Consider the following 18,479-nt stretch of genomic DNA (forward strand, 5'->3'; position numbering starts at 1 on the left):
GGGATCTGGCGCCTTCTTCGTCCTCGCCGGGATGTTCCAGCAGGCTGTGGGGAGCCCCAGATCTGGGCAGTTGGGCTGCTGCTCATGTTGCCCTGCTCCTCCAGTATGGGTGATGTTGCAGCAGCAGACGGTCCTGGTGGTGTGGTTTGGGGCACAGGCAATGGGTTCTCCTGAGATGATTCTTCACCCATGCTTCTTGTAGGGGGAGAAGATGGGCCAGCCACCTCATCCCCTACAGGGTCAATTATGGGCTCTGTATCTGAGCCCGTTCCTCTATCCATAAGGTTGGAGTGAGTTCTGTTATGAAAGAGAACAGAGCCAAAAATACATTAATATTTTTGACCCTGTAAAGTATCTGTGTATTGTGGTGTGAGGTATCTACTTACGGTCTCAGATCCAGAATAGGGGTGAGGAAGGAGAGGTGGTCATAATAAATGTATTTTCTTTTGACGTAGCCCGCATCACCACTCCTGGACCGCTGCTGACGTTCCCGCCTGTACTGATCGCGGATGCTGCGCCAGCGTTTCATCACATCTTCCACTGCAATGTGACAGGAAATATTATCAATTTTACATATCTGATCGGTCACATTTGCTACCAGTAGTCTAGGCATGTGGCCTTCTGGGGTGTGCTTTCTACCCAGGGTGGCAAATCTAATTGGGGCATCCAGGCCAGATACACAGGGTCAGAATAGTTCACGTATCAAGTAACTACACTTAATAACTTGGTTGGCTAAGAGGATGAGGAGCTTGTGGCCTGAGCAAAATTACGGCAGTGTGAAACCACGTGTCACATCCAAATCTACCCGCCTCATGAGGAAAAAAGTAGAAGCACAGGAAGGGGGGGCTGATTCTGTATGCATTTTATGATGTGAGGTAATTTTAATCATTTTTTGGCCTTGTACTTACTCAGTTTCTGCTGCTCCTCACGTGGGCGATCACCAAAATCATGGAACATCTGCCGACATATGCGCCTCCATGACGCCTCCTTTCTTGTCCGTTTGGCATAATGGGCATCACGTTGGTCCCAGAGTTCGGGACGCTCCTGCATCAGTACAATGAGCATCTCCACATTTAGGAAATATGGCGCCATGACGCTGCTGTACTCCGTGGAGGTGTACTTCCTGGATGTCTGGAGCGGTTTTTGAGCTCATTTGCATGTCTAGGCTTCCTGATGATGGATTGGCCCATTTCCTGTCACCAGCCAAAAGACCTGCGTATTTCTCGCAAGTCACATGTGTGGTCCGTGTGTAAACCGTATTTTTTGCGCACCCATAGACTTGCATTGGCGTATTACGGGCGCATGCTGCGATTGTCACGGACCGTAGAATACGGCTGAGAAATATACGGCTGTTGGGAGCTGCCCCATAGAGAATCATTGGTCCGTGTGTAATGCGTGCTTTTAACGCGTCTCACTCGTCCATATTCCTCTCTAGTGTGACCCCGGCCTATTACTGAGGATGGCGGGTGGAAACCAAATAGCATTGCACTCATTTCATTGGAAGAAGTATGCTCATAAGACATACTGATAGGGAACTTAGATTGTGATTCCCATCGAGGACAGCGATGATAATGTGTGCAAACTGTAAAGCGCTGCGGTATATGTTACCGCTATATAAAAATAAAGATTATTTATTATAAGATGAAATGGTCTTTAAATAGGTCAAAAGTTAAACATGACATTTCCTTTGTATTTTAGGCAAAAAAAAGTTGTCATTTTTTTTACATTTTAAAATGACAAAAAGGAAAATGGTTAAATGCAAAAGTTTGGGCACCCTTGGAGCTTTGTGTGCTCAGATAACTTTGACCAAGGTTCGGACATTAATTGGCCTGTAAGAGTGCTGCTTGCTCACTATCATCATTAGGAAAGGCCAGGTGATGCAAATTTCACAGCTTTATAAAAACCCAGCCTCCTCTAACGCTTTCCCAAAAAAACAGCAGCCATGGGTTTTACTAAGCAGCTGCCTAGCACTCTGAAAATGAAAATAGTGGAGGCCCACAAAGCAGGAGGCTACAAGAAGATAACAAAGCGTTTTCAAGTCGCCCTTTCCTCAGTTTGAAATGTAATTAAGAAATGAAAGTTAATATGAGCAGTGGAGGTAAAGATAAGGCCAGGAAGACCAAGCAATATTTGAGTAAGAACTGCTCATAGGATTTCTGAAGACACTTGCACAAATATGGCCTTCAGGGAGGCGGCTTCCTCAGTGGCTGCTGAAAGCAGGCAGTGAGGAAGCCTGTGCAGCGGCTGTCAGATCGCTGATCTGACACAGCGCTGTTCTAAATGTCAGATCATCGATCTGACACTTCACAGTAATGTCCCCCCTGGGGCAAAGCAATAAAGTGAAAAAAAAGTGGAAAAATAATTTTAAAAAAAATCCCAAAATAAATTTAAAAAAAAAATATTTCCTAATAAATTCATTTTTTGGAAATAAAAAAAAAAACAATAAAAGTACACATAATTAGTATCGTCGCGTCTGAAACAACCCCTCCTATAAAACTGTCCCACTAGTTAACCCCTTTAGTGAACCCCTTAAATAATAAAAATAAATAACAAAGCAACAAAAATGCGTTATCATCATATCGCTGAACAAAAAGTGCAATAACGCACGATCAAAAAGACGCATATAAAAAATCATGGAACCGCTGAAAACGTCATCTTGTCCTGCAAAAAATTAGCCGCCATACAGCATCATCAGCGAAAAAATAAAAAAGTTATAGCTCGCAGAATAAAGTGATGCAAAAATAATTCTTTTTGATATAAACATAAAAAAATGACATAAGTGAGGTATCGCTGTAATCGTACTGACCCGAAGAATAAAACCGCTTTATCTATTTTACCACACGCAGAACAGTGTAAACGCACCCCCCAAAAGAAATTCTTGAAATGCTGGTTTTTGTTCATTCTGCGTCCCAAAAATCGGAATAAAAAGCGATCAAAAAATGTAAGGTGCCTGAAAATGGCACCAATAAAAACGTCAACTCGTCCCGCAAAAAATAAGACCTCACATAACTCTGTGGGTCAAAATATGGAAAAATTATAGCCCTCAAAATGTGGTGATACAAAAACTATTTTTACAATAAAAAGTGTCTTTTAGCGTATGACAGCTGCCAAACATAAAAACCGCCATATATAGTAATTCAAACCCCCCGTTATCACCCCCTTAGTTAGGGAAAAATAATAAAATTAAAAATAAGTATTAGGGTTAGGGTCTGGGCTAGGTTTGGAGTTAAGGATAGGGTTAGGGTTATGGTTAGGGCTGAGATAGGGTTAGAGGTGTGTTGGGGTTAGGGTTGGAGTTAGAATTGGGGGGGTTTCCACTGTTTGGGCACATCAGGTGGTCTCAAAATGCAACATGGCGTCTGATCTCAATTGCAGCCAATTCTGCATTGAAAAAGTCAAATGGTGCTCCTTCCCTTCCAAGTTCTGCAATGTGCCCAAACAGTGGTTTACCCCCACCAATGGAGTATCAGCCTACTCAGGATAAACTTCTGTGAAGTACTTGTTGGTTCAAAGTGCTCACAACACATCAAGATAAGTTCCTTTGGGGGTCTAGATTCCAAAATGGGGTCACTTTTGGGGGGTTTCAACAGTTTAGGCTTATCAGGGGCTCTCCAAACGCAACATGACAGTCGCAGACCATTCAATCAAAGCCTGCATTCCAAACATCACTACCTCCCTTCCAAGCCTCTATGTGTGCCCATACAGTATATTTCTCCCACATATTGGGTATCAGCGTGCTCAGGACAAATTGAACAACAATGTATGGGGTCCAATTTCTCCTGTTACTGTTGGGAAAATAAAAAAATTGGGGACTAAAAGATCATGTTTGTGGAAAAAATATGATTTTTATTATTTTCACACCAAGGCGTCATAAACGTCTGTGAAGCCCTTAGGGGTTCAATGTGCTCACCACACATCTAGATAAGTTCCTTGGGGGGTCTAGTTTCCAAAATGGTGTCATTTCTGTGGGGTTTCCACTGGTTAGGCACATCAGGGGCTTTCCAAACGCGACATGGCGTCCAATCTCAATTCCAGCCAAAAAAGTCAAATGGCGCTGCTTACCCTTGGTAAAATTAAAATTGGGAGTGAAAAGATCATTTTTGTGGAAAAACTATGATTTTTTAATTTTACGGCTGTATCATATAAACTTCTGTGAAGCCCTTGGGGGTTTAAAGTTCTCACCACACATCTAGATAAGTTCCTTGGGGGGTCTAGTTTCCAAAATGGGTCACTTGTGGGGGTTTCCACTGTTTATGCACACCAGGGGCTCTCCAATCGTGACATGGCGTCCGATCTGAATTCCAGCCAAGTTTGCATTGAAAAAGTCCTTCCCTTCTCTGAGCTCTGTCATGCACCGAAACAGTGGTTTCCCCCCACATATCAGGTATCAGCGTACTCAGAACAAATTGCACAATAATGTTTGCAGTTCAATTTCTCCTGTTACCCTTGGTAAAATAAAAAAAAATTGGACCTGTAGTAATTTTTTTGTGAAAAAAAAGTTAAATGTTCATTTTTTTTTTTTAACAATCAAAAAATTCCTGTGAAGCACTTGAAGGGTTAATAAATTTCTTTAATGTGGTTTTGCGCACCTTGAGGGGTGCAGTTTTTAGAATGGTGTCACTTTTGGGTATTTCTTATCATATAGACCCCTCAAAGTGACTTCAAATGTGATGTGGTCCCTAAAAATAAAATGGTGTTGTAAAAATGAGAAATCGCTGGTCAACTTTTAACCATTATTACTTCCTAACAAAAAATATTTTGGTTCCCAAATTGTGCTGATGTAAAGTAAACATGTGGGAAATTTAATTTATTAAATTTTTTGTGTGCCATATCTCTGTGATTTAAGGGCATAAAAATTCAAATTTGGAAAATGGCAACATTTTCAAAATTTTTGCCAAATTTCTGTTTTTTTCACAAATAAACGCAAGTTATATGAATGAAATTTTACCACTAACATGGAGGACAATATGTCACGAGAAAACAGTGTCAGACTCACCGGGATCCATGGAAGCGTTCCAGAGTTATTACCTCATAAAAAGACAGTGGTCAGAATTGTAAAAATTGGCCCGATCATTAACGTGCAAACCACCCTTGGGGGTAAAGGGGTTAAGCATGTGCGTGGATCAATCAAGCTGTGGGGTTGTGTTGCAGCCAATGGCATGGGAAAGATTTTACAAGTAAAGGGATGAATGGATTCAATGTAATTTTAGCAAATTCTTAATGGAAACATTACACCATCTGTAAAAAGGATGAAGTTAAAAGGGGATGGCTTCTACAAATGGATAATGATCCTAAACACATGTCAGAATCCAAAATAGACTATCTCAAAAGGCAGAAGCTGAAAGTTTTACAATGACCCTCACAGCACTCTGATCTGAACATTATTGAAAATCTGTGGCAAGACCTCAAAATAGCAGTGCATGCAAGACGATCCAGAAATCTCACAAAGCTGGAAGAATTTTCCAAGGAAGAATTTGTAATTTTTAAAATGTAAATGATGAAAATATATATTTTTTTACCTAACATGCAAAGAAAATATGTCATGTGTAACTTTAGGCCTTTTACAGATCATTTCCTCTTCAACTTACTTAACTGTTCCCTATAACAGTAATTTTGACCAGGAGTGCACAAACTTTTATATTCCAAAGTATATGAATTGGGCTATGCTCCAGAACTCTCTCCATAGAAGTACATTAGACATGTGACATACATGTAGATTGCATGTCAAGAAAGGGATATATTGTTTTTAAGCACAACACTACTTGTACCCTAGTTTACATGTGTGCAATAAAAAGGGATTATCAGTAGCCATGTGTAATGGTAATGACTATGCAAAGTAGTCCAGTGCTATGTATATTCTGCTGTATTGTAATGATCCATAGAAGAAATCTCAAATATACATGATATATGCTGACTTCATTAATTACTCTATTTAAGTTATTAAATTTGGCCCTGATGATGATGGGTCCTTGACTCCTGAAGAGTCATCCTTTAACAAGAGAGGAAAAACCCCCAGTGGAGGAAACCTCTAGGGAACCAAGGTTAAAGGAGTGCCCTTCCCTTGGGCTGTGGATAGGTGAGAACAGAGACCGAGCCCAGAATCTGCCTCTTCTTACAGCCGTTACCTCACCTGTGTCGTGGGTACACTTGGCTGCTATAAGTCTGGTAAATGTCATATTACTGGATGAGAGTAGTCCAAGCCTGGAATCTGCCTCTTCATGCAGCAAGTAAGTCACTCTTCTGTGAACATGCCTGACTGTGGAAAGTCTGGTAAATGTCATATCAATAGGTGAGAGCAGTCCAAGCCTGGAATCTGCCTCTTCATGCAGCAAGTAAGTCACTTGTCTGTGAACACATCTGACTGTGGAAAGTCAGGTAAGTGTCAAATCCATAGGTGGGAGCAGTCCAAGCCTGGAATCTGCCTCTTCATGCAGCAAGTAAGTCACTTGTCTGTGAACATGTCTGACTGTGGAAAGTCCGGTAAGTTTTATATCTATAGGTGAGAGCAGTCCAAGCCTGAAATCTGCCTCTTCATGCAGCAAGTAAGTCACTTGTCTGTGAACACGTCTGACTGTGGAAAGTCCGGTAAGTGTCATATCAATAGGTGAGAGCAGTCCAAGCCTGGAATCTGCCTCTTTATGTAGCAGGTAAGTCACTTATCTGTGAGTATGCCTGACTGTGGAAAGTCCGGTAAGTGTCATATCAATAGGTGAGAGCAGTCCAAGCCTGGAATCTGTCTCTTCATGTAGCAAGTAAGTCTCTTGTCTGTGAACACGTCTGACTGTGGAAAGTCCGGTAAGTGTTATATCTATAGGTGAGAGCAGTCCAAGCCTGTAATCTGCCTCTTCATGCAGCAAGTAAGTCACTTGTCTGTGAACACGTCTGACTGTGGAAAGTCCGGTAAGTGTTATATCAATAGGTGAGAGCAGTCCAAGCCTGGAATCTGCCTCTTCATGCAGCAAGTAAGTCACTTGTCTGTGAACACGTCTGACTGTGGAAAGTCCGGTAAGTGTTATATCCATAGGTGAGAGCAGTCCAAGCCTGTAATCTGCCTCTTCATGCAGCAAGTAAGTCACTTGTCTGTGAACACGCCTGACTGTGGAAAGTCCGGTAAGTGTCATATCCATAGGTGAGAGCAGTCCAAGCCTGGAATCTGCCTCTTCATGCAGCAAGTAAGTCACTTGTCTGTGAACACGTCTGACTGTGGAATGTCCGGTAAGTGTTATATCAATATGTGAGAGCAGTCCAAGCCTGGAATCTGCCTCTTCATGCAGCAAGTAAGTCACTTGTCTGTGAACACATCTGACTGTGGAAAGTCCGGTAAGTGTCATATCAATAGGTGAGAGCAGTCCAAGCCTGGAATCTGCCTCTTCATGTAGCAGGTAAGTCACTTATCATTGAGCATGCCTGTCTGTGGAAAGTCCGGTAAATGTCATATCCATAGGTGAAAGCAGTCCAAGCCTGGAATCTGCCTCTTTATGCAGCAGGTAATTCACTTGTCCGTGAACACACCTGACTGCGGAAAGTCCAGTAAATGTCACATCCATGGGTGAAAGTAGAGACCGATCCCGGAATCTACCCCGTTGTGCAGCAGGTAAGTCTCTTGTCTGTGAACATGTCTCGCTGCAGAAAAACTGGTAAGTGTCATATCCATGGGTGAATGCAGAGACCAATCCTGGAATCTGTGTCTGTTTTGCTTCATCACTGGTTGCCTGATCCTCACATGGTAGCCACCATGTAAAGGAGCTGTAGTGGAGTTGTCCCCTCCTGCTGGATTCCTTTTCAAAATAAAGAAAATAGAATTAAGCACTGTAGATAAAGCACTGAAGAAATTACAAACTCATTTCTTTACTGTATCAAGTGTAATCATCCAAATAATGGGACAGGGCAGCAATAGTTAAATCCTGTGGCCTGCTGGAATACTGCGATGAAGCATTGCACGTCAACCATTTAACAAGAGACAGCATTTGCAGAACACGTACACTGCACCTTAAATACCATGAAATCTCCCCTATTAGTGGCTGTAATAATTCCTCACCCAAGACCCCAGTCTTTTAATCAATGAACCTATTCCCATCACAATGGTGGGAACATGATTCGTGGCTTAACAAATGCCGCCGATCATCATGAATTTGACGAGCTGAGGCTGCCACACCACCCAACCAGCCCAAGCTCTGGCACTTTATCAGAACTGGGCGAAAATGGCGTGAGAATGCCAAAAGCCACAATATTTTAGCGCAGCCTGTAGTTTCACCAAAATGTTGTGACATTTCAAAGCTTTTTAATGTCAGAATACTGGGGTAAATGAGTTGATAAATCAGGACCCTAAATCCTTTTGAAATAAATCTAAGATGATCTTCTGATAAACTTTGAGCTGAGATAGTAAAACACTTACTTCTTTTTATAGAATCCTTCTTTGTTTCGGAAATATCTCATTTGACGTCCAGGTTGTGAGGACTCAGAATCATAGATATAAACATATCGATCATCCGATTCTTGAAAAGAAACATTTTTCCCTTTGCTTTTATTTTTCATGGGATTTCTTCCTCTTAGAATAGACGGAGGTGTCTGTCTGTAGTCATCTAAGTCCGGATTAATCTTGGACTCTTTCACCTCCACTATACCGGCCTTGTGCAGCATTGTAATGTCTCCAGATGTACAGAAAATGTCAGATTCTCCTGTAACGCAAAATATTGAAATTAGATTTAATAAAATACAAAATTCTATGTGATTAAGATTATTAACACTTACAGGTTATTATAACTTCTAAATAGTATATTAGACTGAGAAAAGAGGGACCCAATCCCCAGAGAAAAGCTCCTGCAATTCAGAGAAAGCAAAGCTTAAAGAGCCACCCGGGGACTAAAGTGAGACCTGACTAGCCCAACGCTGCTCCCAGTCGGCTTCCCCCTGCGCCGCTGCACTTGCTGGACAGGTCTACTCTAATGAAAGATATGGGAGAGACCTGTCAGTCAAGGAGATGCCAGCTTGGGACAGCACCAGATTTGTCAAGTCTCTCCATGTGGTCACTGGTCAGCTCTGCAAAATATGTTTTCTACAGATATCTGATATTATCACCCCTAGAATGATACATTGAATTATGACAACAGAAGGGCTGAGTCTCTATAGCTATCAATATATTAACGGCTCGTTCACTGACAAGTTCCTATAGAAGACCATTTTTTAATTTATATATTAGGTTGTTTTTCTATTAAATCTATTTCACGAATGCTCGGAGAACTTACTGTCAGAGGAGGTGACCTCATCCTCGTCTGGGCTGTTATCGATTATTACATCAGGGGGTCCAGGCACTGAGATCTTGTTGCCTGTGAGGACGTCTCTCTGTTCATTCCCGGGTCCATGAAGCAAATCACTAATGGTAATTGGTATGCAGTCCTCACGTTTTCCTGTAACACAGAACATAGAAATCAACATTTCTAAAATAAAAGCTTCCATCATGCTTCTCGTGAATGCCCTGAGAACTTACTGTCAGAGGAGGTGACCTCATCCTCATATGGGCTCATATCGATTATTACATCAGGGGGTCCAGGCACTGAGATCTTGTTGCCTGTGAGGACGTCTCTCTGTTCATTCCCGGGTCCATGAAGCAAATCACTAATGGTAATTGGTTTGTAGTCCTCACGTTTTCCTGTAACACAGAACATAGAAATCAAGATTTCTAAAATAAAAGCTTCCATCATGTTTCTCGTGAATGCCCTGAGAACTTACTGTTAGAGGAGGTGACCTCATCCTCTTCTGCGCTCATATCGATTATTACATCAGGGGGTCCAGGCACTGAGATCTTGTTGCCTGTGAGGACGTCTCTCTGTTCATTCCCGGGTCCATGAGGCGAATCATCAATGGTAATTGTGATGTAGTCCTCACGTTTTCCTGTAACAGAACATAGAAATCAACATTTCTAAAATAAAAGCTTCCATCATGTTTCTCCTCTATGTCTAGGGCTATCACAATGTCTTTCTTATGTGTGGACTGGAAGTTGCTTTCTCATTATAAGTATATGGAACCTCACACTGAGTCTCATAGGAAACCACTACCACAACTACACATAAGACAGTTTGTGAGCCGATGAATCTGAATTGCGGTCATATGGTTCAGAAGACAACTAGAATGGCGCTGGTGCTATTTTGAATATTGCGCTTAGATCCTGCATTGCGCTGTCCCCTTTATAGCCCCAATCCTCGGGGTATCACATGAAAATGTAAACTATCTAGTAATATCAGCCGTATTCATCTATATATCGCTATAACAGTAAGGATTCTAACACCATCTTTTGGGATTATGACCCTTTAGTATTTTTATCTATTGGAGATAACTTGGTCCTCTTTTGTAACCACGACCAAATGCAAATTTTTTGTGCTGATTCTCAAAAACCATCTTATTAATGGCCTCTTTTTTTGTGACATGAAAATGACATTGTTACTGTTTTCATTATTACTGTCCCCTCATCACACTTTTCTGGTGCATAATAGGGTCTGGGAGGGAGAGCCGACAAGGAGCGGGGGCACCATATCGCAATATTAGGGTGTGAATCTCCGCAGAAAGGTAGGGGCATTTTTTTAGGCTGCTTTAGGGCCAGGCCCACTTCCCTCCTGTGACTCTATTATATCTATAAGTCCCACCTTTTTATGATAATTTTGAATAAAAATGTTATATATAGTAGGAGGGTCTTTTTTAGTGTAAGTTGTTGTAATTTTTTTGGCCCTCTCTCCCTCTGATTCAGTTTTGCAGATTCATCCGGCTGTAGTTACCATTTAGATTGGTGTTGTTCTCTCTAAAGTCATTGGCACAATTTTGACTTTCAACGTCTTTCATTGGTTTCTTCTTTTTCAGACAACTATAAAAATGGAAAAATAAAAATCACATTGTAAATTACAAAGTAAAACATGTCTGTATTCTGCAGAATGTAAGAATGAAACATGTTATCTAGTCCTATCTGTAGAGAGATCACCAGTCAGTCATTTTGGTGTAGCAGAGCCAGGTAGGGCAGGGTTAAGTCCGAGCTTTGCAGGATTTGATTAGATGCACCCACTTAGCTTTTTTTTTTTTTACTACAGCCAGGACCTCTGTTCACTATTTCTGTCTGCTAGATGAAGCAGAGTCGAGTGTACTGGAGCTAGTGAGTGTTCAGCCAACATTTGAGCTATAGCTGAGAGGAAGATGTGCCGGGATCTCTCTGTGAATGGAGACAGCATGGGTCAGCTAGGAAAGCTGAGCAGTCTGTGTGCAGGAGCGGCAGAGAACCGTTCGTCAGCTGCAGCCTGTATAGTATGAACCGTCCCCAGGAGTTGAACACTTCTGTTTGGCAGTGGAGGCTACTGGAACTCGTACTGAAGGGGATACCAAGACTGGTGGGATCGTGCCTCTTCTATGTATGAAGTTTGCTTTTGGAGAACGGACTGTAATCTGTTCAGGTGAGCTCACACTGACATATGGGCCCTGCTAAATGAATTATTTGCTGTGACACCTTTGTGCCTAGAAGAGGATGTTTTTGGTTTGGAATCCCTTGGAATGTTGTGAAAGCAATAAAACTGCACCGGTTTGACCCAAACAGCATTGACTATGTGAATGGTACCTAATGCCTATCTGAGAGCGTAACTCCCTACAAAGTCTAATATATGCCCATCAGTTACCCGCAGGACACAGCTCCAGGGTGACGTGTGTATGAGCCACAAGAGGCCTACACTAAAGTATTCCCATTACTGGAGTAACCTGAAGATGTGACATTTCCTCTACAGACTCCTGTGTAGCCCATAAATCATGACTTCCTATACTAACCCATATATGATAGCAATGGGACGCATGAATACTGCGAGGATGAAGAGAATGGCGGCAGGTATAACAATCCTATAGACTGCATCCTCAGATGGTTTTGGAGGCATGGTGACATTCTCTAAAAAGAGAAAGAACATAAGTGATCAGGTAACCAGAGCTGGAATGTGTTCAGAAGTGGAAACCAAAACCCTGGACCGGGCGGCCTGAGGAGCCAAGTATGACTATTAACAGAGGGGAATTTAGTGTGGAAAATGATGGATTATTTTTATGTCATATCAATATATAATGGACAAAACAGAGATCTGCTCCTTTATATTTCTGGAATAGGGAACAAACACATGATGGGAGACGACACCTGTAATTACAAGTAACACATGAAGAATCCCCCATTCCATGTATGATGTGACGTCATCTAAATCTCCAGTCACAGAAGAGAAGTGACAGAACCCCTAATGACCCGGAGCCTGACGCTCATACACCGGGCCCTAATCATGGATCCTAATAGTTTCTGGGGCCGGAGGTGAAATGTTCCATGTGAGGGACAGATCTGATTTCTGAGCTGCTGATCGCCTGTCTCTTGTGGGCGCCTTCTGCTACATGTAGTAGTCGGTGCATCCAGCCCGGAGAGAACAGTATTAATGCTCGGCGTCTCCTCTATGTGTTATTAGACTGGACCCTGGAAGCCAAACGGCATCTTTCCCCAATTCCACATTACATGGTAAAATGAAGAATGTAATTCACAACTACAACTCGTTCAGCAAAAAGATAAACAAGTCCTCATACGGCCATATGAAGGGAAGAAAGTTATGGCTCTTGGAAGAAGGAGAGGAGAAAAAAAGCCCAAAAACGAAAATTGGCTGCAGAAGGGAAGGGGTTAACCCCGTAGTCAGAGTATATCTGGTAATGCGCTTACCTTCGTTAATCCTGATCTGCTCTAGTGATCGAGGGTTGCGGATAAAGATGGGAGCACCTTCCGCGGGTGCTAATAGCACGCTGAGAACTAGAAGTAGTCTAAACAGCATTGGAGCCTGGAGGAATATCGCTTACTGTGTGCGGCACAATCAGCTTCTCCAGACAAAGCGTCTCACAGCAACATCGCTGGTTAGAACCAAGCATTCCGTGACATCACAGCTGGAACCCAACAGTGACATCATGGTGGGCGGGGCTACACATGAGTGATGTCACAATTGGGGCTCATCCACTAAACGTTCCCAATGTATATAATAAGAATATACAAAAGAAAGAAAAGGAAAGAAGAAAAATAAATAACTCAAAAAGGAAAGAACACTTTTTTTCACATACTCACATTTATTATATTTTATGTACTTTTATACAACAGAAATGTGTTCCCATTTGGGAGAATAATCATTCTCACTTTCAGTCATTGACTTTTTTCAACATTCTTTACACATTTTTTCTTTTCACTATTTTGTTTTCCACTTTAATTGCATTTTTATTCATTTGCACATACGGTTCATATTCACATAGAAGCTTTTCTCCTTTCTACCTTTTTACTAGGTTATTTCACTATCATTATCACTTACAGTCACATTTTTCTTTTTTTCCTCAATATCTGTCTCCCAATTCCCCTTCCCATTAAATATCACTATTCCCCTTTGTTCATAGTCATCAACAGCCATATTATCACAAAATATCTTCACCAACTCTTTTTCCAATGGTAAAGATGGCGGCCATGATTGTTGTGCACTGTCCTGACTGGCTAGCTGGTCCCACATCATGAGCCGTGGTATTGTTGCACTTCATTGACGCGCTTCTTGCTGCCGGCCGGCAGCAGATGTCATGCCCATGCGCACGCGGCAGCGCTCAATAAGGTGACGTTTTCCATGATGACCCATTTGCAGCAGCTGTATTCGCACTTTATTAGCCAGCCAATACCCCTCCACCACACGTCCTGTCAAAGCGGAAGCGAAACGCGTGCTGGATTTGTGGCATGCTCACTTGGTCTGTATTATGCATATACTCTATCACGTCATTAATTATTAATACAGGAGAAGTGAGGGCCCTGCTCGCAAGCTTACAACCTACAAGGAATTGGGAGGGGCGCAATAGGTGAGAAGCACTTGTTATTTCAGGTCCAGCCATTATAATAGATAGGGGTTTTCATATAAAGCTGCACGATCCGGTCATCAACCAGTATGTTTAAATGCAGATATCAAGTGCGGTTTTCATGTGCATGGAGCCTGTGGAGTCAGATGAATAGGAGGGAGCATTTATTATCCTGGGTTGCTTTATGCATGGCATCATATAATAATGTAGGATAATATTAAGATGAGCAGGACTCATGGGAGTTCGGGTTTGTCGGGTTCGGACAAACTTTAGTCCAAAGTTTGGTTCGAGTACCAGAACCTGACCAAAGCTTGACCCCGGACCTGAACCTCATATTAGTCAATGAGGACCTGAACTTTGATGCTGTAAAATGGTTTTAGTAAGGGCTACGGGTTCACTTAAGTAGGCAAAATGGGGGTAAGAGCACGACAATTGCCCTGCAAACAAATGTAGATGGAGAAATTACTTAAAATAACAAAATATTTAAAAAAAAATCTTAAGCCAAAAGGCGGAAGTCCAAGCTGAGAAGTAGAGCAGTTCCTTGTGAGTGTATTTTACTGTATTTGTTAATAAATAAATGAAAAAAAACAATGTGGATTCCCCTATTTTTAATAACCAGCAAATGGAAAGCAGACAGTTGTGAGCTGTTCTTATTATTTAGGGTCCCACCTTATTTGTAATAAGTAGAAAAGGCAAAGCAGACAACTGTGAGCTGAAATTAATAGGATGTGAAGCACCATAGTTATTGGGCCCTTCCCAGCATAATAAGACCAGCTCACTTGCAGTATAAGCCAGTGTAGGCCTGAACTTTTTTGCTGTAAAATGATGGTTGAAAATGGTTGGGGGTTGCAAAAGGAAATAAAATTGGGTTAGGAGCAGGACAGCTGCTCTGCAAACAAATGTGGATAGCAATTTCACTTAAAATTACAGAGAATAAAAAAAAAAAATAATAATTATCTTGAACCAGGAGGCAGATGCCAAAGTGAAGAGGTGTATATGGATGTGGCAGTGTAAGTGGAAGAAGCACGGGAGGAGGTATCTAACACTGTTTTTGTGGAGTTTTTGTTTTTTAGGGAAATTGCTTTCAAGTTTTGTTACGGTAATTGCTGGGTTCTGTAGGTGTACTAAATAGTGGGTACGGAAATTATTCAGACCACTTTATATTTTTCACTCTTTGTTTCTTTGCAGCCATTTGGCAAATTCAAAAAAGTTCATTCTTTTTCTCATTAATGTACACTCTGCACTAGAGTTGAGCGAAACGGGTCGAAAAAATTGAAAAGTCGCCGACTTTCGCCAAAGTCGGGTTTCATGAAACGAAACCCGACCTTAGCGTGAGGTCGGCCACGAGGCTGGCGACTTTAGCACCAAAGTCGCGTTTCAAAAGATGCTTGAGCGCCCTTTTTGCAGCCAATCATGAAGAACGGACACTGTGGGCAACGTGATGGCATAGGCAGCGGTCACCACCATCTTGGAGAAGGGCATGCAAGTGATTGGCTTGCTTTGTGGGGCATCACAGGGGTATAAAAGGGTGGGGATGCCAACCGCCATGTTACTCATGCTGATCTCAGAATAGGGAGAGCTACTGCTGGTGATTCTGTAGGGAGAGCGTTAGGCAGGGAAGAAGATACCAAAAACTGATTCTGCTGCTAGAGACTTTGCCTGTACAACACACTAGTCACTGTGCAGTGCAAGGGGAGGCTATATTGTGGTGCCTCAGCTCTGTTGATTAATAGGCTGCCTTTTAAGGATACCTGGTAGCTGCATTGCTGTGTGCACACTGCTGAGCAAACTGCTTTTTTCAAAGCAATCCAGATTTTATTGTTTTGTCCTTGTGAGTTACTGAGCATTCATTTTTCACACACCGTACAGCGGTGTACGCTCCTCACACAGTACCGTGTAACGGCTGTTATCACGGCCACAGTGAAGCTATCTGTGTGTGACTCTGTAAGGATAAGTCGAGGAGTTGTTCCGTTCTTACAGACCTACACTCTAGGGAGATTCCAGTTCTGCCCAATTCTATATACACCTAGTAGTTTGTCATACACTAGGCAATTTCTGCTGGTCACATTGTGGTGTTAAATAAACAGGGCTTGACTGAATCCAACAGTGTCCTGAAGTGTAGAGACATTCCAATTCTCCACAGTCCTCTATACACCTTGTACCTTGTTTTAAAGTACCAGAGAGTTGGTGGAAATTTGGGTACATTTTTCCAAAAAATGAGGAAGTGTGGTGGAAGAGTCACTGGTAATGATGGTGTTGGTGTTAGATCTGCTGGTAGTGGCAAAAGCAAAATAGCACCTAATGCAGGAGGTGTTGAGGCTGCGTCATCGTCTGGCTCCACAAGGCCTCGAAGGCTCCCTTTTCTCTGTGTAGGTAAACCGCTTCTAAAGCCGGAGCTTCATGAACAAGTTTTGTCTTACATTGCTGACTCAGCCTCCAGCTCTATCGCCTACTCTTCTGAAGTTTTAAAAAATAAAAGCACTGAGTCGTCATTGGAGGCTCATGGTCATGAACCACACCTTTCCTTGTGTCCTTCACCCCTACCAAAATTGAAGGATGCGGCAGGCCACACTACAGATTACTCCATGGAGCTGCTTTCACATACCATGCCTGGGTTATCAAGTCAAATCGTGAATTACCCAGGCAAAGATGAATCTGACATGGAGTGCAATGATGCACAGCCACTGATAGATGATTCTGCTGGTACATTTACTCAGAGCACTACATTGTCCTCGCTGTGTACTGAGACAGAATCTGATCCAGATGAAACTCAGGTGCCTCTTCCCGCATACTATACCACCATACATGGTGCCACAGAGGAAGGTGCACATGACATTGAAGAGGAGGTGATGGATGACCCAGTTGTTGTCCCAGATTGGCATCCATTGGGGCTAGAGTGTGCCACTGCCAATAGCTCAGAAGAGGACGAGGAGCATCCGCAGAGGGCATCGACATGGCAACAGTTGTTATCTGGCAGGCCCGGAGCAGTCCAAAAACGGGTTACAAAAACCCAAAAAATTGCTGGACAACTTGGCCAGATGGTCCAAATAGCACAGCGTGCAAGGCCTCGAACTGTTTTCCCTAGTAGGAAGAGTGCAGTGTGGCACTTTTTTGAACAAAATCCTAATGATCAGGCAAAGGTTATCTGTAAGAAGTGCGTAAAGACCTTTAGCCGAGGGAAAAATCTGAGAAATTTGAATACCAGTTGCATGCTAAGACATTTAACCACCATGCACTTGCAAGCGTGGACAGACTACCAAAACTCACGTACCACATGTGCTGCTGCTCCCAAAGAAGGTAGTCAGCAACGCAACATTGTTTCCCCCACTGTAAGTCCACCGGTTAGCACACCGTCAGCAGCAAATGTTGAGTTGTCATTGCAAGGGCTAATCAGTCAGGGAATCACACTGTTATTGCAACGAAAGATTGAATCTAGGCCATAAGAAAGAACACCAACTCCATCACCATCATCAACCCTCTCTCAGTCCGCCATGTCCACCGCTAGTTCCACCATATGCAGCTCTCAAGTCCAGCTCACCCTTACAGAGACTATGAGTAGGACAAAAAAGTACTCATCCTCTCATCCGCGTACACTGTGTTTGAACGCCCACATTGACAAACTAATCTCGTTGTAGATGATGCCCTATCGGTTGGTTGAAAGCGCAGCTTTCCGCGAACTAATGGCCTACGTAGTACCACGCTATCAACTACCCAGTCGCCACTTCTTTTCTCGCAAAGCCATCCCAGCCCTCCACCTTCATGTGAAAGACTGCATTGTCCATGCACTCAAGCAGTCAGTGAGTGGAAAGGTGCACCTCACAACTGATGCATGGTCCAGTAGGCATGGCCAGGGCCGTTACGTGCCCATCACTGCGCACTGGGTTAATGTGGTGTATGCAGGGTCCACAGGGAACAGCGGTGGTGGAACAGTGCTGCCTAGCCCACGGTATAGGAAACAGTTGGCTGTAGGTGTTCGGCCCTCCTCCTCCTCGAAAGCTGGTCCACAGAGCGCAGTCGCAAGAGCACTGCATCCGCAGCTGACAATGTTGCAAACGAGGTGTCCCCCTATCGATCAGCTAGTGGAAAGCGTCAGCAGGCTGTGTTGCAGATGATGTGTTTGGGCGACAGACACACCGCGGAGGTACTGGCCGACTACTTTCAGCGACAAACTGACTGGGCAGTCTACATCTTGAGGCAGGCAAGGTAGTTAGTGATAACAGCCGGAATTTTGTGGCAGCCATAGCCCTTTCAAAACTCAGACACATACCTTGCTTGACTCACACCTTCAAACTGGTGGTGCAGTGCTTCCTCACTAATTATTCGGAGTTAACAGGCCTGCTCCAGAAGGTTCGAAGACTGTGCTCGCACATCCGCCGGTCGCCGGTACACTCCAGTCGAATGCATAAGCTGCAGCGATTGATCCACCTTCCCAAGCACCGCCTAATTATCGACGCTGCAACAAGGTGGAACTCCACCCTGCACATGGTTGAGCGGCTGTGCGAACAAAGGCAGGCCGTAATGCATTTGTGGGAGGATACCCGGGCAGGCACTTTGAGGGCAGACATGGAGTTGACAGGTGTGCAGTGGTCGAAGCTGAAAGTCCTCTGTAAAGTCCTTCA

Source organism: Dendrobates tinctorius, unplaced genomic scaffold (genome assembly GCF_039654945.1).
Source record: "Dendrobates tinctorius isolate UK_male_01 unplaced genomic scaffold, ASM3965494v1 ptg000023l, whole genome shotgun sequence".
NCBI lineage: Eukaryota > Metazoa > Chordata > Amphibia > Anura > Dendrobatidae > Dendrobates > Dendrobates tinctorius.